This window comes from Sus scrofa, chromosome 11 (genome assembly GCF_000003025.6).
Source record: "Sus scrofa isolate TJ Tabasco breed Duroc chromosome 11, Sscrofa11.1, whole genome shotgun sequence".
NCBI classification, from domain to species: domain Eukaryota; kingdom Metazoa; phylum Chordata; class Mammalia; order Artiodactyla; family Suidae; genus Sus; species Sus scrofa.
This window is the reverse complement of record NC_010453.5, coordinates 62,475,474-62,501,152: the sequence shown is the minus strand read 5'-3', so window position 1 is coordinate 62,501,152 and position 25,679 is coordinate 62,475,474. Positions and strand designations below refer to the sequence as shown.

Here is a 25,679-nt window from a genome sequence, read left to right as displayed (position 1 = left end):
CAAGAAATGGCAAAAAGACCAAAAAAAAAAAAAAAAAAAGGTAGAATCGACAGAGAAGCTTGATGAAAAATACCAATGCTTGGACCCACAGCCAAAGATTCAGATTTAACCAGCCTGGTATGAGGCCAGATAGGGCTCTGTTTTGTGTTTGGTTGGTGTTGAAAAGTGCCCCCAGATGTCTAATGAGCAGCCATGTTAAAACTGCTGCTGTAACTCGGTCGCCACTGCCTACTTCAACCCCATGATTTCCAGTAGGAAGTAGGAACTGATCCTTTTGTGGTTTCAAGGATCTCAAGTTCAGAAATAAAGGCTGAAGGGTGGAATGAACAGGTGGGCTGAGAGGTTCTCAGCTAGCACAAAGGTAAGATGACAAAACAGAGAGCAGAGCCTCTGTGAAAGCCAAACTTTAATCAGTCTCTTTTGAGCCCTCTTCTAGAGTAGGTCTTGTCCTCGGCCTGCTGGTCTAGTGTTTCGAGAATCCCCCACCCATCCTTGATATCTAATCAAGTTCCTCTTAATAATGTCGTATCCACTGACCCCCTCAACCTCCCCATTAGTTATAAATATCAACGTCTTTGCTGTATTTGGAGTTGAGCGCAGTTTTATACTTAAGCCTCTCTCCCTTACGCTAATAAAATTGTCTTTTAACAAGTGTCAGAGTAATTCATCTTAAAAGTCCCTTTGGAGTTCCCATTGTGGCGCAGTGGAAACAAATCTGACTAGGAACCAGGAGGTTGCCAGTTCAATCCTTGACCTCGCTTAGTGGGTTAAGGATCTGGTGTTGCTGTGAGCTGTGGTGCAGGTCGCAGACACAGCTCAGATCCTGCGTGGCTGTGGCTGTGGCTGTGGTCGGCAGCTGCAGCTTCGATTCGACCCTTCACCTGGGAACCTACATATGCCGCAGGAGCGCCCTAAAAAGCAAAAATAAATAAATAAATATATTTTAAAAATAAAAGTCCCTATATTCTCCAAAATATAGCCAAAACTACAGGGAATGCGAATCTATGCAAAAGTCTAAGTGTGTAGCCAGAGACACCTTGAAACAGAGAGAGAAGAGCAAAAGGAGCTAAGATCAGATATGGGGAAGGTTCTACAGAGGTTTTTCTAGAGAAATGAGAGCAGGATCCTGTAACAGCCAGGAAGAATGCCTAAAGATGAGGCTACCAATTGCCATCTACCAGTAGGAATTCTTTATGAATCTTTCACTGAGTGCAGTGACTGTGCTTCACAGTCCCATTGCCCTGGTCGCATCCCAAATTTAAGTCCTATGATAGCATTTTTTTGATGGCAGCCATTCCTCTTCTCTGAACAAGTTCAAACAAACACCTCCCCTTGCGGTGTGCAGTTTGCAATCCTTTTCAATAGTTTCCCTTACCTTTTCAGAGTTCCCGTTGTGGCGCAGGGGAAACGAATCCGACTGAGACTATGAGGGTGCAGGTTCGATCCCTGGCCTCGCACAGTGGGTTAAAGCACCAGCATTGCCACGAGCTGTGGGGTAGGTTGCAGACATGGCTCAGATCTGGCGTTGCTGTGGCTGTGGCATAGGCCGGCAGCTACAGCTCCAATTAGACCCTAGCCTGGAAACCTCCATATACCAAGGGTGCAACCCTAAAAGACAAAAAAAAAAAAAAAAAGACAAATAGTTTCCCTTACATTTGCAAATCCTTTTTAAAATATAAAATCCATCTTTACCTTAACTACAAATCCTGTAGACTCTACCTTTGATGTTTGCTCAAACATTCTACTCTTACCCTGCCTGGACCCTAGTGTTTGGGGTTGGCATTCTCCCAACGATCCATTGCTAATTCCATTATTATATTATTATATCAAAGTATTTAAAAAATAGAATGAAATTCACCCATCCCATTTAAGAACACTCTTTTCCTCCACCTTGTGTCATCCATGTTTACTCTGATTCATTAAAAACCATACTCTATCAACCCAAGATTGTCACCACCCAGGCTTTCTGCTGAAAGCCACTGGCATAGGTTGGGTGTTTGTGTTTGACATGCTCAAAAACTCATGAGATTTTATGTTTATAGATATTACCACAAGTAATTATAGTAATAGTTCATATAGCAGTTACTGGTTTCAGTTACTTTCCTAAATACTTTATAGGTATTAACTTACTTAATTTTTCCCAACGAGCATATGAGAGTATTATTAAAGAACCAAGGTTCCAGTGGATTGCATAAGTTGTCCAAGTTCACAAGCTGGTAAATGGCATAACCAAAACTGGACCCAAAGTCTGTGTGATGTCAAAGCCTAGGGTCTCCTACGACAGCAGTCTTCCTTCTTCTCTCCAGAGATTAGGCTCTGACCACACCTGGAGGAACAGGTTTGGGGCGGATACAAACAAACTCCTATCATCAACTTCTGCTACAGGTGGGCCACCCACACTAAAAAGTGGATTTTAATGTCAGACAAAATGAACTCCAGGAATTCCATTCAACCGTCTATGTTTCCTTGATTCCTAAAGACCCCTCAGATTCCGTGAGGGGCATAATGACCTCTAACATTCAAATTATCCTTTGTCAGCTTACACTAAACACAAAAAAGGCCAACATTTCACTAACTAAATTACCTTGCAGTACACTCCTCATTGAATACAAAGTGCTATTCTTTTTTTTTTTTTTTTTTTTTTTTTTTTTTTGTCTTTTTGTCTTTTTGCCATTTCTTGGGATGCTCCCGAGGTATATGGAGGTTCCCAGGCTAGGGGTCGAATCGGAGCGCAGCCACCGGCCTACGCCAGAGCCACAGCAACGCGGGATCCGAGCCGCATCTGCAACCTACACCAACAGCTCAAGGCAACGCCGGATCCTTAACCCACTGAGCAAGGCCAGGGATTGAACCTGCAACCTCATGGTTCCTAGTCGGATTCGTTAACCACTGAGCCACGACGGGAACTCCCAAAGTGCTATTCTTAAAGAATAGCCAGAGGTTGAAAAATGTCTTCCCATCCACTTGAATGTCTGCTAGAGAAGAAAAATAGAGCCAGAGGGTAACCAGACCACTTGACTGGTAATAGAGATAATGGGCTATATGTTGTTTTCATCATTTACTGGTAGAAATTAAGATTTTTGCCATCAAAAAGACAATTAATACACACTATCTCAGGCAGGAAACATACCAGATCCCACACATTTTAGAATTTAATGCTTAAAATAGTAAGATCCCATTAGCTAGAAAAGAAAGTGTTCCCACAGCATTCCCACATCCCATTCCCATTTATAAACAGGCTTCATCACACTTTGCTTCACGCTTTCTGCGTTCACAGGCAAAGGAAAGTATACAGTGACCTAATTTTGATCTTCTTTTCAGAAGTTTGAATAAATCCTATGTTATTTGTGTATAACTAAACCAAGTTCATAAGCGGAAGCTTTGCAGGGATGTTTAAGTTGCCAAGATAATCTTGTTTGTTCCACTAGAAAGTTCCAGTCATCTTGTCAATGAACCATCTAGCAGGGTTAATATTAATGGGATACTCCAAGAACGGCTGCCATTTGTAGACATCAAGAGAAGAAGTCCTTGCTGGTGTTGAACCTGGCTAAAGGAACCATCCCAACTGGCCAAAGAAGGATGTCCACTGGACAAGGCATGTCTTGGGACCTTTGTCTCCCTAAGGCTGCATTTGTGCTGGGGGAGGAGAAACCATTCTTGCAAAAACCTAGCAGTTATCCATGAGCCATAAAGAAGCCGTGTCCCCTGGAGCTGATAGGAACAAAGTTAAATGAGTCGGTGCTCAAACATCTGCTGCTGTGAAGCGAGACTGTGAAAGAGGCAAGAACTCCCTTCTACCCGTCCCCTTGCCCTTCCTCATCCCTCAACAGTAGAAGCGGCATAAATTAACAAGTATCAACAAGGACACCAACTCAGCATGCCAAATGCATGAAGAGAGCAACTTTAGCAACTACGACGAGTAACTAACATACTGTGTCCACTCTCTAGAATGTTCTTTCTAGAATCACATATACCAGTCATTCTACATGGTGCTTTCTCTGGAAACCTTCTCAAAATCCCTTCAGAAGGACCAACATCGCATTTCCAAGTATCACCATTTTAGGGCATAACGGGTCTATCCGTGAGTATTTGTTTGCATCAAGCACCAAAAATTTCAGACTCTGGGCCCTTTGAAACCTGAGATCATCACTTTTGCATGTCTACACCCAAGACAGTAACAGTGGCTAACAGGTTCTCAATAATATGTGCTGGATGAGTGAGTGAGTGAGTGAATCAATGGATGCTTTAGTAAAGCTGAGACTCAGGTACTATCTGCCAATTGAACAGGGCTGGTCTTGACATGGGAACAAGAATTTAAGCAAAAACTGTAAAGACTTTCTTTAACTCTCTATAAACGTGGGGATAAGAATCAGTCTCCATATTCTCTCCCCCACCCTTGTACCTCAATTCAAAGAAACAGCTTGCTGAAGTTACAAATAATAAAGCGAGATGAAAATAAGAATTAACACTTTTCAGTAATACAGCACTAAGACCCAGGATCTCAATGCATGGCTAAAATTTAAGCACCTGAAAAGCCATTAAGGATATCACTAAAGGGCTTTGCAATCACCACACTTTCCTAGGGGAGCTTTGGAGCTATGCATCATAATGCACTTGCTCCAAGGTGTCACCGGTGTTCTGTAAATGGTGACCTTGGTGTGTATTTGAAGATAGACTCCCTCTCCACTCTGCAGGCTATACTACCTTATTTCACTGAGAGTGATGGTTTTCCCAGGTGCTGCTAGGCTGCAGCTTGGTGTAGCTGTTGATGTTAATTAATTTATGCAAATCAGCTAGATACCATCCCTGATTAATGTCTTCACTGCTTTATTAATTCTAAAGACTTGAAGAGGCTGTTGGACATGGATGATGCAATATCTGCTTTAGAGAACAACTACTCACATGATTAATTGAGACCCTGAAGAAGAGTACTTGATCTCTCCTAGTTGATACTACTAATTACACAAAATTCATAACTTTGAAAAAAGTAACTGCGCCAGAAATGAAACTAAGTTTTACAAATTTTCTACAAGTGACACTGGCACATAACATCCTTAAAATAGCTGCATAACTCTGCGATCTAACTTAATAGCAGAGGAAATGTAATGTGGGCCTATTCTGTGCCAGGTTCTGTGCAAAGGGACTTCACGTGCTTTTACAATCGTAATAGAACAATCTAGCCAAGCAGATGTGAGTGGCAGTTCTGGGATTCTAACTTTGACCACTGGCACCGAAGCCTAATTCTTAACTGCTATGACAGGTGGACCGAAATAGCTCATGCATTCAGCAAAATTCATATAGAATTCATGGAAGTCATTTTAGTTATCACTATTCTTTCCGAATGTTCATGTTTTCTGACCTTATTTGTGGCAGTTCCTCCACCAAGCACCAAGCTTCCATGAGGGCTGAATTAACAGGCCGCATCACTCTCCATTACCCACAAACATAAAAAACAGTGGCTTGTACTGAAATGGGTTTCATTGATTTAATTTTATGGTTAGAATTATTTTCTCTCAATTTGTTAAAAGTGGAAATCATTTCATTCTCCTCCTTAGATATTCTTCTAAGTGGCAAATTCTGGAAGGCATTGCTGGTACAAAAGGGAACTGCTCATTGCCAGGGAACCCCTGACTTTGATGGAGAGGGTAGAAGCAAATGGTGAAAGAAATGAACAACCCTAGGAGAAGATTTATTCAACAAATATTTACCGAGTTTGAGGCACTCTAATCAAAACGGTTGGGTACAATGTCTGTTGCCATGAGTGCAAAATCTAATAGGTGGAATCAGAGAAGTACAAAAATATATTCGGGCATCGTGTAACTTAATTCCCATTTAAAAAAAAAATTACAAGGAAAGAGCTTTTGTGGCACCAGAGTACCAAGAAAATGATTACTTCTGCTTGGGAGAATCAGAGAAACTTCTTTGAGCGACACCTCATCCAGACTCTCAGAGACAGGAACACTGTTTCGGCAGTAGGAAGAAGATAATAAAGAGAAAGATGCTCAGAGCACGGGACATGTGTCTGAGGGAGGGCCAAGGAGTCCTCCAGTTTAAAGATCAGGAAGGTAAACTAAAGCAAAATCCTGAAATCCCTGAATGCTGGTCCAAAGGACTGGGTTCTTCATAGAAAGTGTTACTTAAAACATCTATAATAACTCCGGGCACATGCAAGGTTGGGAGATGCGGAGAGGCGGACATCCCCGACGTTTGTTTCTCAAAAACTCTTCCACTTGAAAATGCGATCGGGGTTCCCGTGGCTCAGTGGTTAATGAATCCGACTGGAACCATGAGGTTGCGGGTTTGATGCCTGGCCTCACTCAGTGGGTTAAGGATCCTATGTTGCTGTGAGCTGTGTAGGTCACAGACGTGGCTCAGATCCCACGCTGCTGTGGCTCTGGTGGTGTAGGCCGGTGGCTCCACTCTGATTCGACCCCTAGCCTGGGAACTCCATATGCCGCGAGAGCGGCCCTAGAAAAGGCAAAAAAAGAAAAAAAAGAAAATGCGATCATTCTGTGGACAAGATTGTCCTCTCTGATGAATGCCCACGTCAGCGCTGTGGAAAGAGACTTTGATTTCTGGTCTGGCGATCCTGCTATTAAGATGTGTTACTTCTGGAAAAATCACTTTCTTTCTTTCCCTCATCTCCAAACGTTTCTGAAAAGGGAAGGTTAGGTCAGGTGCATCCAGCATGCAACACTGACTGTTTTATCAAGCCAAGGTGGTGGCAGCTGGATGATTACAGGACACGGGCATTGCCCTTGGCAAGACTCCGCTCCCGTCTCACCGCCTAAAGGCTCCACCCTCCCCGCCCCCTTAATTCCCTGGTATTTTCTTCATTTAAACAACTCCTCTGAATGACAGAGGCCCTAGTTTCTCAAGTTGTTCCTTTCCTGAGGCGAAGATCATAAATAAATAGTTAAACGAGGGCTCTTTAAAGGGGTGCAAACGGGTGGTGCAGCTGAATCCATATCTGGTGGGAAAACAGAGATTTCTGGAGGTGATATTTTAGCGGAGGGGGAGGGTGCAGGATGGGGGTAGGAATTTCGCTTGGGATCATTTGACTGGAAAGAACAGTCCCACTGAAGCAATTTTAAGGCAGGGAAGTCCAGTAAGGAGTTACACTAAGTTTACATGTATTCGAGAACCCAGGAAAAGCCAAGGAACTCAGCCTCAGAAAAGTCTGGAAGGGACAGCTCAGGGGCCTCACACTCTAACGACGAGGCTGTCTCAGCTTCTCTCCAGATCTCCCTCCTCACCGAATGCTGATTTTTCACCCTGTATTGTTCTGGGTCTCTCCCGTCCACCTCATAGCTCGTCCTTCGTGTTTGTACCTCCTCAGGACCTTCACTCACCGGGCCTCCTGGGAGGAGACCCCTCTCTACCTCCTATGTGGTGACGGAGGCCCTCATTTGTCCCAGTTGATGTCCCACAGATCATTGCTCTCTCAGAGGGTCTCTCAGTGGGCGGCCTTAAGGTTACATCTGATGGCCCAGTTCATCCTTTCATGCCTATGTATTGGCTCCTCGTTGCTGAGATGCCTGCACTTCATCCAATTCATTGTTCCTGGAGGTAGACATGAAGGGGTGGGGAGGGCGAAAGACAGAACTGCCCCCATTTCAGTAGGAACTCTGGGAAAAGCAGTCCCTGAAGCCAAGTGGGATAGGGCAAGCTCTTGTCACATCCTAATGACAAAGCTCCAAGCAGAAGAGACCATGTACAAGGCACAGAGGCTGGGAACAGAAAGGCATGAGTGAGCAATGTCAAGTTCAATGCACTCAAAGTGCAGCTCATGACGAGATGACAGGCAACTATATATAGGACATTTTTTTAAAAGAAGATAAATTAAGGTGGGAAGATCAAAGAATCTTAGATTAACAGTCCCAAAGGGTAGCCTGCTGCCGCAATCCAAGTCCACAAAGACAGTGATGGTTGTCCTAGAGGCTAGAAGGTGGTGTCGACCAAAAAAGACATGCACAACCTAAAAGTTGAAAGGAATGTCTTATAAGCCCAGGAAGCAGCATCTCAAGTAACCCTGAGGAAACTGCTCCAAGGAGGCCACAGGGAGGGGCCAGGGTATATAGGAGTTTTACAACAAAGGACAGGTAGTCAGAAGAGAAGATTACTGTTAATAAAAGAAGACCAGGTATCTCGAGTTAAGGGATTTTGTGCTTTTCAATGTATGGGAAGATCCAAGAGTCTGGGGTCACAGAAATCATTCCTTTGATATGTACCTGAGCCATCTGGGGCAGGATGCTATACTCTCACATCCTCAGGTCTCACCTTAGGGGGTGGCTGCAGTCAGATGACCACTAGATGGCAGGTATTTTTTTGTTTCCTTCCTCAGTTCACTCAGGGCTCACCAGCTCAACTCACCTCTGGAGGGGGCCACCATCACCGCTGACTGTGACATCCTTTGTCCATTGGTATGAGGCAATAGTATATGTCGCACAGGTTTCAGGGGAACTTGAGAGGTAGTACATACACCCTAGCCAATTTCTCATGAACTATGTATGGAAAATGCGGGTGAAGTCCAGTAGGACTCCTAAGTTTCTAATTTAGGCAAGTGGGTAAGAGGCCGTGCCATTAATGGAAACACATGGAAGTAGAAGCCACTTATTTCTGGCTGAGGAGGGAAGGTTGCAGGGAAACAAGCAGAAAGAAAACGATGTGGAAGGGAAAGATTATGAGTTCAAGTCAGGCCATGTTTAAGGTGGTGAAGGCATATCCAGGCACAAGAGCCAGGAGCTCTGGATACACGAAGCTGAAGCGATGACAGAGATGTGAGCCAAAAAATAAAGATTTGGACACCACCCATAACTTTATCAGATGAGGACTCTTGGGAGAGCATGAGAGAGGACAAGATATAGAAGGCCAATGGGGGTTTTCACATCTTCGTTATCACCCCCACGTTACACTGCTACCAACATGCACGGGCTCAACTCCCTTGCTGGACCAGAAGCAACCTGAGATCAGGCATGTCTCTTCCTTTTCTTTGTGCAACAGGTGCCAAGCAGAGGACATGGTAACATAACACAGCATGAGAAGGACATGCATGAACCACCTTATGTAGACAGCAAGTCACCTATTTCCTGGGGGGGGGGGGAGTTTTTTTCAGTTGGGAGCAACAGAGAAAGGAGTTAGAGGATCTGGAGTCATTATAATGCAATAACCAAACACTAAATAGCAGATTCATCATTAAAGAATGGCTCCCACCAAAGAGCTTTGTTGTGTCAGTCAAGTACCCAAACACTTGATTACGTGTTTGGAGAAAAAACTTATTTCCCCCTTGGCTGTTTGAAAAGCTGGTAAAGGACACAAATGCATACATCTGCCAAAACTCATCCATCTGTTTATATAATATCCAGGAATTTTGTTGTAGAAAAAATAAGCCTCTATTTTAAAAACACCTGTAGAGAAAAAGTGACTGATAAGAAGAAAACTAGCCATTCTTTCTTTTTTTTTTTTTTCCTTTTCCCAGCAAATACTCACTTCTTGAGCACACACTCAGACCTTTTATTAGGTGCTCAGAATCCATAAAACAGCCATATGACAAAAGTTCTTGTTCTCAAGGCACTCATGGTTTAGAGTTAGGCCAGACATGAAAAGAGATCAATGGATGATAATTGAAGTAAGAAGAGAGAGATGGGGTCAAACACCACTGTATAAAAAGGCTACAACACTTTTGTCTCCTCTGCTCTCCTAGGTCAGATGTCCAGGGGAAATGAAGACAAAGACCTCACTTTCTCAACTCAAGCATGAATACGTTGCCAGAACCATATGTACCAATTACATATGTAACTAATTATAAGAGAAAGAGACCAGAAAGGAAACGAATGCAGGATAAAACGGTATGCTATTGGGTATGCATCACTCTGTTTCAGTGCAATGAACAATACAGCCCCTATTATGTAAACCATTGTGTAGTATTCATTACTCAAGTAATCGTACTCACTTTCACCAATGACAAATTCAATTCTACTCAAGCTCAGCAACTCTATTCCACCTTTAGGCCTGAATACCACACAACCCTTAAAAATATACTGATGCTTCAAGTCACATAGTTCTTATTCAGAAAGAGAGATAACAGATTAACTTCCAGGAAAAAATAAAAAGAAAAAACCTCTCCTATAAGGATACATTTCCCCCCTGGATTTTCGCTTAATAAACAGCCAAAGGTTTCCCAAATAGCATATAAAGTTATTTTTCAAAAGCTAGAGATAATAATTATTTTTAAAGGATATATAATTATTCATTTTTTTAAATGTTCTAGTATTGTGATGCAGACACCAAGGACACGAAGGCTAAGTATTTCTAAGACCTAGGCACCTAGGTTAAGGACAAGGTGTCTTTGCCCAGTCCGGCTAGACAATAAGGCAATAATCCCTTATTAACCCAGTACACGCTGTTTTCTAGAATATCTTCTGATACATGGTAAATGTAGAAACTGACTCCTGCAAAGGATCTAAATATAGTATATTTGAACATGGAGTGAACAAAGATATAAAGAAATCATCTAAGTATTTTTAAAGGTAAAAAAATGGTAAATATACACTTAAAATAACCATGCATTTTAATCATTAAGGGTAAATTAACTGCCAAAAAAGAGGGGATTCACTTCTATTATAAACACATCAATACACTCTGTTTAAGCTGTATTACTTATTATTTATTTCACGGATGTCTATTCTGCTTGACATAAATATACACATACAATATCTATTATGTCTTGGAAAGACTTTCTTTGAATATTTATGAGCCTATTTCTAGAGAGCATCATTTTATTGTAAAAATGTCATTGTTTGGGTTGTTTTACATACTCTGAGATATTACTGAACTACACCTGTTCATTCATTTCAAAAATGCTATTCCTTATCTCAAAATGCTGGAATTGTGCTCAACTCTCAAAAAGCATCTTTCTCTAGATATGACTTTGCATGGAAGAGAAGCTGGCACTTGAGTAAGGCACCGAGTCACGAGTCTTCATAGAAGAACTACCATGAGGTGGACGTTATACATCCACTGCAGAGCACCATGGCGCTTTCTGTATTTTAAGGGCTCAGGCCATCTCCGTTTTCATCCTCCCCCAACAAACACACCAAAAAAGAAACTCTGAAATACAACAAAGCTGTGAGTTAGCTATTGGAAAATCTGCTACAAAATGCTTTATCAGAATAAAATTGCTTTCTAACTCAGTGACCATCACTAAATATTGTCAATCATATTTGAGGATTAGGATTCCTAACCTGCACTAATAAAACTAGATGATAATATTTAATATTTACAGCATTTTAACTTTATATTATTGTAGTACACTAAAAAAATTTACGATTGTCTTTTGTTTCCAATACCTACACATTTTGAACTAACAAAATGCTCGACAGGAGATAAACTCTTATAAACAATGTTTTTCACAGGATGAAATCTCTTTGGGTGGAAAACATCCGTCCACATGGTACTGGTGTTATTTCTTATGTATACCAGCGTGTGTGTTCATACTCATGGTAACTTAAATCATAAATGATGGAAAATTAGTTCATTCTTAATATTTCTGCTGTGGGGATTAATACTCCAAAAATGAAATGGCAGGTGGACAGACCTGATTAAATGCAAGTGGGATTAAAATGCTCAGGTAATGGATAGTATCATTTGCTGTGGCCTAATGATAAAGACTAGTGGCTGAAGAAGAGTGGCACATCAAATATGATATAAAGGAGCTACCTAAGATGTAAAATGCATGAAATAAATAAATTTTTCTAAGACTCCAAGAATCAGAACTACATAGCGACCAGGCATACCTCCAGACTGAAAGTTATGAAGCCCCAGTTTTATCTAGCTTAACATATTTTGTTCAGAAATCCACTGAGTATATATATAGAGAGAGAGATATAGATATATGGTACTATGAATATCACCTAGGTAAAGAAACCAGTCAAAGCCTTGTCTGTTGAGGATTATATGTAGAAAACCAAAGTGACATCATGGGACAATGGCATTTTTTGAGTTAATAACATTTATTTTTACAGCAGTTTTAGGTTCACAGCAAAACTGAGGAGAAAATACACCTTCTGTCGCCACTCATGTACAACCTCCCTCAAAAATCTATACTCTGCCCCAGAGGGGTATTTTTAATTTTTTTATTGAAGTATAGCTGATTTATGTTTCAGATATAGAGCAAAACGTTTCAGGTATATAGCAAAATGATTTGGTTTTATTTGGTTATACACACACACACACACACACACGTACAATATACATATTTGAGAAAGAAACTTTCTCAAATTCTTTTCCCTTATAGGTTATTGGAAGATATTGAAATCAGTTCCCTGTGCTACAGAGTAGGCCCTTGTTGTTTATTTCTTTTATATGCACGAGTGTATATCTATTAATCCCAAATTCCTAATTTATTCCTCTCCCCTGCCCCGCCTTCCCTTTTGGTAACCATTAGTTTGTTTTCTAAGTCTGTGAGTCTCTTTCTGTTGTGTGAATAAGTTTATTTGTATCATTTTTCTAGAGTCCACATATACATGATATCCTATGACACATGACAGCTTTTTTATGACCAATGAATGGCATGTCACTCAGCTCATACTGTCAGCACTAAGGCAAAAATAACCTCACAGGTCAGATTTTCAAAGCAGAAATCTGGCAACCAATATATGGATGGGACAGAAATCCTTAGACTCTTGTCCATCAGAGTTTATAATCCCTGAGTGCTATTGTTAACCTTACTGGCTTCAACCTACATCGATGTAATACTATGTCAGCATTCATATCAGCCAGCATGTGTCTAATAATAAACAGTGATTCCTAATTAATTTTCTCAACAGACAAAGCTTTGATTGGTTTCTTTACCTAAGCAGTCAGCCACAGTTAGTATTTTAGGTCACAAAAATGTGCATAAAGAATTTAAGGAGTTTCTGTCGTGGCTCAGCAGAAACAAATCTGACTAGTATCCATGAGGATGCAGGTTCGCAGGTTCGATCCCTGGCCTCGTTCAGCAGGTTAAGGATCCGGCATTGCTGTGAGCTGTAGGTCACAGACACAGCTCAGATCCCATGTTGCTGTGGCTGTGGTATAGCCCAGCGGCTACAGTTCCAATTCAATCCCTAGCCTGGGAACTTCCATATGCCACAAGTATGGCCCTAAAAATACAAAAAAAAAAAAGAATTTAAGTCATAGAGTTCCCATTGTGGGTCAGCGGTAACAAACCCAACTAGGATCCATAAGAATGAGGGTTTGATCTCTGGCCTCACTCACTGTGTCAGGGATCCAGCATTGCTGTGAGCTGTGGTGCAGGTTGCAGATGTGTCTTGGATCTAGCATGGCTATAGCCGTGGTGTAGGCCAGTGGCTACAGCTCCCATTCGATCCCTAGCCTGGGAACATCCATATGCCATGGGTGTGGCCAAAAAAAAGCCAAAGATAATTTTTAAAAAGAATTTATAAGTCATTATAATGGGACCTTCATAAGTCTCTGACCGTAATACTGAATACACATTTTCCTAAAGACATGTTATTTACCTAAGTAAGACAATTCTTCACAGCTAAGTTATAAATCTAGGACCATATCCTATATGGGGATAAAGTTATGAGATCCATGTGGCTCCCAAAAGATTTATTTCTGTCAAAGGTTGGAACAAATGACTCATCAAAGTTATACTAATTTTCACAGCAGTGGGTAGTGTGTCTATGCACAGAAGTCTGGTGTGAAATGTATTTAGTCAGGCTGAGTGAAAATAATTCCAGTGATGGGAAAAGGAAGTAGGTTCCACCAATCTACGCTGCTTTGGAAATTAGACACATCAAAGATCATTATTTGTATACAATATCCCGAGTAACCGCAGAGATAGTATCTCAGAGATTTCAATCAAATTGTTTGATTACAATAAAATGAACCAATTTACCAGTTTTATTGTCTCCATTTTTCCCCTCACTGTTAAAAAGAAAAAATAGGAATGCATCAGCTAATGGTTGCAGAGTGCATATTATTACTGAACTCCTGGACAGATTGTGGAAATAGTTCTTAATTTATGTGCCCAGTGTACAATAGCATATCTCGATTCTCTTGTTCATTGCTGTTATTTTTATTTGATTTCAACCCAGCAGCTATTGCCTGCAATTTTCTGTTTTCACGGTGTAAAGTAAGTCACATGGAAACACTCCTTATTGGGAGGAGCCTTTAGGTAACTTGACAAATTTGCACCTGGACCTTATCAAGGCAGCAAATGGTTCTCCATGATTGCCAAGAGTCTCACTACACTGGCTGCTCTGCTTCATTTAGAGCCCAGACCAAACACTCTGAAACAAAAATAAGTAATCCCACGTACTGACTCTAGAAGCCCTACCATAGTCAGCTTCTTGCTGACTACATGTTCAAGTGATGATGATAGCTAATAGAAAACGTCACTTTACTTTGTGGGTCCAAGTGACACCAAATGATCACCTCCCAAAAGAGGGGCTATTTTTTCTATGAAATACCAGAGCTGCATGACCAACCAAAATGACAGATTCAGAAAATTTAAAAGAAGCTTCAATATCTATTTTCAAACTATGCTGCTCCCCTTTTGATCCTGAAAGCAATGAAAGCTGTACACATAAACACATCCTTTCACATAGATTCAGAAATCACATTAAATTTGAAACGGCTCAAAAGTACCAAATAAAATCTCCCAGAAATCTATTTGTCCTACTTAATCATCTAAATTGAAAAGCTAAATTCTGCATAGAAGTTTTATCAATACAGAGTGTAATTTTCCATATACAGATATGTTTTATCTTTATAAGTGGATTCATAGATATAGATTAGATATATTAGTAAATCAGGGACTATAAACATGTATGTCCTATATAGAGTGTGTGAATGACATATTTACTTCTAAAAAGAGGTGCCTTTCCTAATGATACATTTAAATCATCTATGTCACCCTTTGGTTGTCTTTCAGTGGACTAAAAAATAATTTAATCATTTATTAAATTCTTACATTTTCATAGTATCTTTCAATAGTTTCTCATATTTTGAAACAGTCTTTGAGTTTCAGGGGAGGTATTACTATCTGCACTTTACAGGTGGGATACTGACACTAAAATAGATTGAATGACTTGGGAGAGAAGAGGACCCAGGCATTCTTTCCAAGCTAAGGCTCCTCCTCTTGTCTCCTGCTGTTCTGCATGAGAGATGTGCTGTGAGCATTAATAAAGCTATAGGAATTTCTTATACTAGAGTTTTAACAAGGTACAAATAAATCCGTCATTTAGCAAAATCAATATTATAACATCATTACCTATAGTGATTGACCCTTTTACTTTTATTTATTTTTTTTTTTTTAGGGCCTCAGGTGCAGCATGTGGCCGTCCCCAGGCTAAGGGCTGAATCAGAGCTGTAGCCGGCAGCCTATGCCACTGCCACAGCAACGCCAGACCCAAGCCTACCCCATGGCTCGGGGCAATGCCCCAGGGATTAAACCCACCACCTCATGGACTCTAGTCCAGTTTGTTTCTGCTGAGCCACAATGGGAACTCCGACACTTTCACTTCTTTATTTTCCATTTTGGGCCAAAATGGGAAATTCCAAAGGGTCAGAAGGCCATGTTCAGATTTGCAGTGTAGCGTCCTCGGCATCGTAACTCTTCCATTGCTTATCTCATGAGCATAACCGGTTTGCGTTACAGACTCTCCTATACAGGCTATATGAGGATTAACATTTGGTCATCAGGTGGTTTAACCACTTGGAAACTGCCTGTGATGCCATCAACCACCCACCTGGGCTGGGTATTTGGTGTCGAGCTTCCATGCCTGAGAACTGGCCTCCTGAAAACTGGAGATCAAGCATTGGTTATACACACATCAAAATGTCTACTTTTCATATACATACCGACGAAAACTTAAGCAATCATCTTTAGTACATATAAAACTGTGTGAGGCCAATATTTTATGAAAAAGTGTGCTTAAGGTAAATGCAGTAGCATAGTGTTAATACTGGCAAGACTTTTTTTTTAATTTTATAAAGCACCTTTTTAGGGACATCGGAGAAAAATCTCATGTTATCCATGTGTTAAATATCTCAAATGCCTTTAATAAAAATCTCAAAAATGTTCTTTCATCATCTTTACAGAATACCTAGATTAGAACCTCTGATTAACAAAACAAAAAAAAGTTTTTAAAGATTTAGAGATGTTAATGTTAATTAAATCTCTTTTATTGGGATTGATTAATGTAATTCATTATTCACTACTTCTCTAGACAGATGTGTTAAATTACAGTGGATACAGAATGCGGCTGGTAGTTTATTTGATCATATTACTTCAGGCTTAAAAATATCCACACTTGAAATTAAGAGTGTGCACGCAGATTTCTAAGAGTTTTTTCCTGCTCGACATTTTTTTGGGTGTGATCAAGCTCAAACAGTTGTGACTGTCTTATTTTGGGTATGTTTCTGCTAATTATCTTTTGCAATTATTTCAATTTTACAAGTAATAATACTTTGTAGTTTCAAAGTATGGGAATATGAGACCCTCTGATACCAAACTTTAGATAATTTAGAGATGCATTTTATTAAGGAGAGCATTTTTGTAAATTTCACTTAAAATTCAAATTGATGACGCTTAATGATAGTTTAATAAAATGCGACAAAATCAAGAGACTGCTTAAGCCCAAATCATGATGACATTCATTTGCTATCACTGAAGACTTCTTCCCAAGGGATACTTAAACAAAATTCAAATTACAGGAAAGCTTTAAAAAAAAAAAAAAAAAGTCATATCCTTAAAAGTATACTATTTTAAATGAAAAGAAACTTTTAAAGCCTTATCAAATAGTCTTTTGCACATACCCTTTCATCAACTGTGCAAGTGAATCAAACATATGGAGAGCATTCCCCCTGTAATGCGTATGGGTAAAAGTTACAGGAAATATCATTAAGAAAATGTGTTGCAGACTTGATTACACCTCCAAGTATTTGAAGAATAGTTTGATGTGTTTTATAAACGCACCATGTGCCACATTCCTAATTATGACTCAGTGCTACATCTCTTTTCTCATATGCTTTGTATACGTTGAGGTGATGATAATGGACTTTGAGATGAAAAGAAGGCATGTTCAGTACAGAAGAATCACCAGGCAGGCCTTTCCTTACACACTGGCTCTTCCAAGAGCAGGAAAAGAGCTGGGTGAGTACAAGCCAGTCTCCTGGGTGAGGACAGACACCAAGCCTGGAGGCCTCCTGGGAGGCTCAGCCTTGCCCTTGAACCAGCCTTCCACACTTCAGGGCAAAGGCTCGCTTTGGGCCAAAATAACATCATGGAATTGTTTCCCACCCTCAGGGTGACTTTTTAATTATCTAGACAGTATTCCTAAATTATAATGCAATTTTTAACCAGGTTTTCTATTAGATCCCTAAACACTAGGCGTTTCGGGAAGGAAGGAGGGCAAAAGGGAGAGAGGGAAATAAAAGGTGTAATCTCGCTTCCACCACCTCCACCCAAGTGCTCAGAAGGCAGGGAAGGAAGGCCTCTCCTTAGGCAATTCCCTCAGGACATAAGAACTCAAAATCTTATCCATATATCTTCCTGCAGTGGGTCAACTGTTGGACCACTCTTTAATAAGTGGCAATGGAAAGCCAAACTTTGTTTTTAACTGGATAAGAATTATCAAGTGGAGTTCCTGCTGCGGTGCAATGGATTAATGACCCAGCATTGTCTCTGTGGCGCTCAGGTTCGATCCCCGGCCCAGTGCAATAGCTTGAGGATCTGGTGTGGCAGCTGTGTGGCATAGGTCGCAGCTACAGCTCAGATTCGATCCCTGGCCAGGGAACTTTCATGTGGCATGGGTGCAGCTAAAAAGGAAAAAAAACAAAAAAAGATCACGACACACACTATATACATGTATTTAAGTTACAGATTAATAACAAGCTTCTCCAATTTGGGAGGAGGAAAGGGTATAGTTACAAGAGATGTCTGTAATTTGAGTCATGAGCTGCCTCTGAAGACCAGATTTTCGAGATTCCAATATCATCTAAGCTTCTGCTTCAGGTGGTGTAGGGATCGCCTCTATGCACTTGTGCAATCACTGACTTGAGATGGTCCTTTACGCTCTGTGCCTCCTTTTTTATAGGGCATGTCCATCTGCTTCCCTGACGGTCTTTTATATACACATTTCTGCTCTGTCCAGCCTGCCAACAACCTCCAGTATCTTCAATTATACGTGTTGTCCCCTAAGCTTTTTCACCCATCTCTCTCATATAGGATTAACTTATGTAGTATACATCTACACTGACAATCACTAAAGGAGAAATATCTATACCGCAACACTTCTTTTTAAAATGTCCTCAAGGGCAGTAATTTTGTCCCAGCAATTTTCACAGCTGTGACACGGACTAGAAAGACCCAAACTGAGCTTTGCTAACTTTTTAATCAGGATTTTAGTTTATCATTATTGCTACTTTTCTTTACTTATCGTCCAACACACCTGTGTACAAACACACACCCTAAAAAATAATTTCTCAATTTTGGTGGGAAAACAAATTATACAAATTGATCCCCTAACAACAGAGGAAAATATACTAAAGTTATAAACAGAACCATGATTTAGAGTTTACTTGCCAAACTGAAGCTACCGTGTGCACAAACAGTAACTCACACAATTATTTCCTGTTCCAAATATTAGTAATACAGCATGGCAATAGGTTTGTATTTCCTTTAATCAGTTTAAGAAGGGTCTATGTTTACATATTTATTTCTATCTATACATAACAGAAAGGAAATTTATGAATATTTTTTCAAATCGGTAACTTCAAATCTTTTTCTAGTTTTACTGAAGCATAACTGACAAACAAAATGTTAAGCTTTAAAAAAACAAAATATTAAAATTGAGACAATGGGATTAGCCGTGATATTTATTTTCTTCTCTATATGTTACAATAGTTACGAAATTCTTCACAATGAGCATGTGTTATTCCAGGGATAAAGACCAAAATCCTCAACAGAGGTCGCCTAACCGCTAGCCTTGAATCTCTCGCTGACCTGCTCTGAGCTTCAGTCCATGGCATCCATTCATTTTCCTAGAGAAGCCTGTCCCTCTTCCTGCTCAGAACCTACAAAGCCGCTATTCACTCTAGAAGGTTCTCTCCTACTCCACCCTTTTTTTTTCCCCTGCATTTTAAACTTTTTTTTTTTTTTTTTTTTTTTGGTCTTTTTGCTATTTCTTGGGCCGCCCCCGCGGCATATGGAGATTCCCAGGTTAGGGGTCCAATCCAAGCTGTAGCCACCTGGCCTACACCAGAGCCACAGCAACGCGGGATCCGAGCCGCGTCTGCAACCTACACCACAGCTCACGGCAATGCCGGATCGTCAACCCACTGAGCAAGGGCAGGGACCGAACCCGCAACCTCATGGTTCCTAGTCGGATTCGTTAACCACTGCGCCACGACGGGAACTCCCTAAACTTATTTTTTTTAATTAAAGTATATTTGATTGACGAGGTTGTGCCAATTTCTGCTGTCCGGCAGAGAGGTCCAGCTCCTACTCCATCTTTACTTGGTTATCTCCTAGTCAAACCTTCAGCTCAGCCCAGACATTTCCTCTCCCAGGGAAACCTTGCCTCACCTCCCAGACCAGACAATACCCCTCAGTAAAGACACTGCACCATCCTCTACTTCTCTGAGGCAGCATTACTGGAATTTACACCCATATCTCCATTTCACTGTTTTTATATTGCGCTAACTCCACCAGGCTCAGTTTTGCTCAACGCTGGTTTCCCGCACTTGGCATCCGGGAAACATTCACTAAGTATCTACTAATGAAATGGAGTCACTGTTTTTTTTTATGTTCTAATGTTAAACTAGCTACGCATTTACTACCTGATTCTTAGACACATCGGAGGTACGAAAAGTGTTAATTACACAAATGCATTATAGAATGGTTTCTCGGAAATCTGAAACATATGAAATACAGGGGCACAGATCAAAAAGTGTCTCCTATTCCCAACATTACTGCAAGTGAATAAAGAGAATATCAAATGACGACAATGTACATACCAAAGAATTTCATTTGTTGAGACATTTCTGCTCATTAATCCTGATAAAAACTATTAAATATTCTCAGTAGCTCAGACAAAGCGGCTAACTACTGGTATAAATCTTCATAAGCTCCTAAGAGGACTTAAAGGACATAATAAACCCTATTTGTAAGACATACACATGATTTGAGGTTGGCTTAGTTTGGGTGTCCAATTAAAATTATTGCTAACTGCACTGCGACTGTGCCCTGGGGGACTTATTCCAGGACTCCAACTCAAAGGCCTCGCTATTTTCCTCGGCTGTAAAAGTAAACCCTTTTAAACATAAAATCAGACTGATTTGCTTAAGAAAAGCACTAAACTATACGTTTTAATTTGCCATCTGCAAGAAGCTCAACTTCGTTATTTCAAAGACACAAAGCTAATGAACTAACAATATCCAATACGGAAAAGTCTTGCCCTCCGAGAACATGAACATGAATGCAGAGTTGTCAATTCTTAACCATCCATTTCTTAGATTATCTACTTTGTGAGCCTTGAAATTGTGGGTGGGCTTTCTGCAACCTACTTGCTGAGCTATGGACTTGCTCCACAAATTGCAGGCATTAGGAATAGCAATTAAATAGTAATCCAATGAAAGGAAACATCAGAAAGTGGATAAATAGCAGTGTCCACATTTATCCAAATATATGAAAATCTACATAAAGCATCAAATTATGTATATTCTAAAGTCTTGTATTAGGTACGGTTTGGGATTATCTACCCATGATCACACATAACTGAACAAAGACCACACATGTAATTTCTCACATTCAATAAACTATGTGCCTCTCCCTTCTAGCTTTTTATTGTTTTCTTTTGTTCTTTGCAAATCATAAAAATGAACCTCCAACATCCTTCCAAACAAATCCACTGTGTTTGATGGATATCATATCATATCTGTTCTTATCAGCTGATCATTCTCCATTGGTCTGTGGAAATGCCACTCCCTAATGAATCACTGACAGTAGCCAATAGCAGCTCAACCCCAGAAAAGTAACCCACTGCCTTATTTTCTTGAGAAAACTATAGGCCATGCAATGTGACTTTTCCTAACATTTTGTTTCCTTCAATCTCAAAATCTCACCTGTTTTCGCTTATTTTCTATTCGAAAAACAAACGACAACACAGACCTTCCTAGTTTGGGGCTAATTAAAGATAAAAATGGTTGGAAATTTTTAAAATAAGAAGTGTTAAATCTGCTTCCGCCACAATGGGCAATCAATTCAAAATGGCTAAATTTTGGAGTTCCCTTCATGGCACAGTGGAAGCAAAGGCAACTAGAATCCACGAGGATGTGAGTTTGATTCCTGGCTTCACTCAGTGGGTCGGGGATCCAAAGTTGCCATGAGCTGTGGTGTAGCCCAGATCCAGAGTTGCTGTGGCTGTGGCATAGGCCGGCAGCTGGAGCTGGAGCTCTAATTCGACCCTTAGACTGGGAACTTTCATGTGCCTCAGGTGCAGCCCTAAAAAGCAAAAAAAAAAAAAAAAAAAAAAGGCTAATTTTTTTTTTAAATTGAGTATCCCCCAAAAAATTATCTAAGAGGTTAAAGTGATTCTCTCTGTTGAAGGAGATAGAGGGCTAGCAGTAGGCAATTTTCTAACTGTGCAAAATATTTGACTCTTTAAACGAGGACTTTCAATAGATTCTTTCTGCTTAACAGAAATTAATCTCCCTAGTCAGTCTGTTCTTCTTAAATTTAAAGAGAGAGTCCAGGGAGAAAACTGACAGGAGATTTTTCTCACCCGTGAGTTAGATCAGCTGAGACGAGAGGGGAAGGAAGTCAGAACCATCAGAGGAAGTTTTCATGCAATACAACTGGCCCTCTCTTCCATACAGTCTGATAGTCAGAGGTTATCAGAATTTGGGAATGGAGGGTGGGTAATTTCCCAGAATGATCTTATATATTCTCCCGCATTAAGAGCTTTTCCCCCATACGGGGGATGATTCACAGAAAATTCACAGCTTTGTCTCCTCTGCTCAAAGGAAAAGGCCCTATTCTAAATAAGTACCTGTGTTTCCTCTTCCTCAAAAAAAATTCAAGGAGTTCCCATGATGGTGCAGCAGAAACAAATCCGACTACGAACCATGAGGTTTCAGGTTCGATCCCCAGCCTTGCTTAGCGGGTCAAGGATCCAGCGTTGCCATGAGCTGTGGTGTAGGTTCCAGGTGCAGCTCGGATCTGGCGTTGCTGTGGCTGTGGTATAGGCCAGCAGCTACAGCTCCAATTCGATTCCTAGCCTGGGAACCTCCACATGCCGCAGGTGCAGCCCTAAAAAGACAAAAAGTCAAAAAAAAATTTTTTTTTCAAAAATCTGATGGTCCTATAAGAAGGAATGTAAAAATATTCCTTCTTTTTATTGTACATTGATCCCATTAAATAACATATCTTAAATTTTCACTGCCGGAGGCTATACAAATTTCCTAGTAAATGCTCATTTCAAAAGCAACTTTATAGGAAACATTACCACCTATTATTAATTCTATTTCACTCAGGGTAACTATATCAGCACACATGTCAAAATATAAAAATGAAAGGCTAATTGGCCTCACATAACTCACTGTCTACCTTTCCCTTTTGGCACCCACCCTAGAGAAACTCTGGATTCCTTAAAGGCCACAGTGAGGTTACACTTTGCAGGCAAAGTGAGGAAACGCACAGAGGAAATTCAGACTTGGTTCCACTGTAAAGAACAACAGAGATGACTGGCTGATGCGAACCAAGGCAATGCTTCAAGAAGAGTCACTCACACAAGATGAAAATCACTAGACTGTCCGCATTTTCGTGTGGAAGGTACAAACCTGGGGGAAAGAAGACAGCAGCAGTCATGCAGAATGGGAGAGCATCCAGAGAGGGCAAGATTTAGGACAGAGTGAGGCAGGACACAGACCACTGCCACCAACCCGATCTGTTTTTCCCCCATGGACTGCATTGCCCCAACCTCCCTTCATACAGTTCCTGGAGCAGCTGCTATTCAAAAGGGTCAACGTTTTGATCAGCCAACAGAGCTGCCTTAAGGCATAACGACTGAAGAACCTCTTAGGGACCCCAAAGAAATGATATCTGGTCCTTCCTTTTTGTGATAAGAAAAAGCACAAAGGAAAAAGCTCCAAAGGAAGAACTGAACCTTAGGTAACTTCATAGGAGGTGAATTTACTGGCTTCCCCACTTAGAAAATCACATTTATCACCAAGGGTGGGCAGATTTCTTACCATTTCTTCTGAAAGATAAGGCTGCTTCCTTCTATAATGTCTGAAACTTACAATGGAAAGAGCTTTTATTTCATTGCTTGAAGCATGATCTATGGTTTGAGAGACGACCATTTTTCAAAGCCTCTCTCAACCATCAACTCACTCTTCAGTGTTTGTGTATAAACAATGTACTAGGGGCTTACAATGACTTTTAACTATGAGATACTCACAGGAAGAGGAAAAACAAGACTCAAAACTAAGGCCATTTTTAATACACAAATGCAGTCAATTCCATCAATTCCTTATAGCGTGAACTTTTGACAAAGACTTTGCAATGCCTTATAATCTGTTTAAGAGTATTCTAATGGCACAGAAATAAAAACCGAATAAATGCAATTCAATGTTCACCTTTTTTTTCTAATATCGAAATCTTCTAGGTCAGTTTCAACAGCTGCATATTGTACCTTTTCCATTGAAAGTACTTTCTTAACAAACCAACCTCAGTGGCGAGTTCAATGATATTTAATACCAAGTTATCACAACTAATAAGTTGGGATTATTTCTTATATATTTTAATAATCCCTTTCAATTAGAGAGGAGCCTTTATTCTGCTTTCAAAACTTCAGTCTGTTTTCCAGATAAGCCTCATTCAGGCTTTTCTAGTCTGTCCTCCTTTCCAGTTAGCAAGAGGGAATATGATGCGGATTTGGGAGGTCAAATCTTGGTTGAAACCCTGTTCTCACTGCTCATGGGCTGCATGACTGTAGACAGGTTACACAGTTTTTCTGGATCTCCTCATACGTTAAACTGAGGTAAGAACATTCGCCTCAGAGAATTTGCGTGACCATCTGTGTAAAAGCGCCCTTTGCCAGGTATTCTCTTCTGGGGCCCATATGGTTTGTGGTAACGAACAGGTTACATCATGTTAGGCATTGAGAACAATATGAAAAATCAGGGCCATGTCATTTCAGTATATGTTTCAGTATATATTCATTTTGTGTCTATTCATGTACCCAGATACATACATCATATTCAAAAGCAACATATCCACGTCTCATGTAAAAAAAAATCCAAAAAAAGAAAAGGGGGAGGATGACCAACGTGTGACAGGAGGTGTCACCATCCTTCACTTTCCCTGGCATCTTCGTAGACACACTTAGTGCCCAGGGTCAGTAACATCATTGGCCCTGAATTTCTTCTTTTTTTTTTTTTTTTTTTGGAGTGGTTAAAAAAAATCCTCAAACAGGAGATTATCATATGCATTCAAGGAATGGGATGTTTGCAAAGCTGAATTAACAAAGGTCCAGCCGGAACAGGAAGACGGTTTCTGGGAGAGACGTTCCTAGAGGGAGCGCTTTGGTCCCATCCTTCCACGTGTGAGCCTGAGGCCTCTGGAGGATGCTAACCACGGGCAGAAATCTCACCTCGGGCACATGGGTGAAAAGACCCATTCAGGGGACCCACAGGATAACCACAGACGCGTTTAATGACCGCCTTGGTACTCCCGTCTAGGGCAGGCCGCCTGGTACATTTCACACTCAGACAGGTGTCATTAAGCCTCTCAATTTTGCCATCGGCCTGGGCATTTGCCTCAACAGTCCTACATTCAACCCATCTGTGTGGGTCTATGACTGTGAAATGTACACAGATCATAACCAAAAACCCAACAATTCATTTCAGATACGGTGACAGAACTTTTCCTTACAAACCTCAAACACGGCAGTAAAAGGAAGCCAAGTTTTGATTTCCTTGTCGTTACTATCTCTGAAGGACCTTAAAGTACTGGATTTAACAAATCCTTTTTCTTCCTCTCCACATTAGGACATGGAGTTAAATCACTGAAAGATAAGGCAGAGAGATGAATCACCCACTGCCCCGCCTCGCCATGAATTTTAGGACCTTATACTCTCAGCCATAACACTGAACCTTATACTTTATTAGTTTTTTATCCTAAAGAGCACCTTTCAAATTACGCAATAGAGTATCAGGGCCCCGCAAAAGGTAATAGATGTTAGTAAAAAGATGGTTCTGCAATCATGTCAATTTAGGAAACTTTAGGAAATACTGGAAACAAGGTTGAAAGCAGCTATTTGAAGGCAGGATCACAAGGAGTCTTTCACATGCAACCAGAAGGTCATTTTCAAACCCATCAGACAGGTCTTAACAAATGATCTGGAAGTACCTTAGGGAGTATCCTGGGAAGCACTGCTCCAGACCAAAAGTTCTCCAGTTGTGGTCCTTCGGCCCAGAGCATCAGCAGCATCACCTGGGAACTTGTTAAAAGGCAACGCCTCAGGTTTTTCTCCTAACCTACTGAGTCAGCAGCTCTGGAGGTTTGGCCTAGCAGCTCTCCAGGTGATTCTGTTACACACTCAAGTTTGAGAACCACCGATCTAGCGATCCCATTCTTATCTGCAAAAGTGAAAAGATGGTTTCTA

The 25,679-nt window shown here is 40.6% G+C and overlaps 1 protein-coding gene across 2 annotated transcripts in view; it reads right to left on the bottom strand.

The window, feature by feature from the left end:
- The window catches only part of GPC6 (glypican 6), a 1,124,766-nt gene that overhangs the window by 1,059,756 nt on the left and 39,331 nt on the right, over positions 1-25,679 (bottom strand). The window lies entirely within an intron of this gene.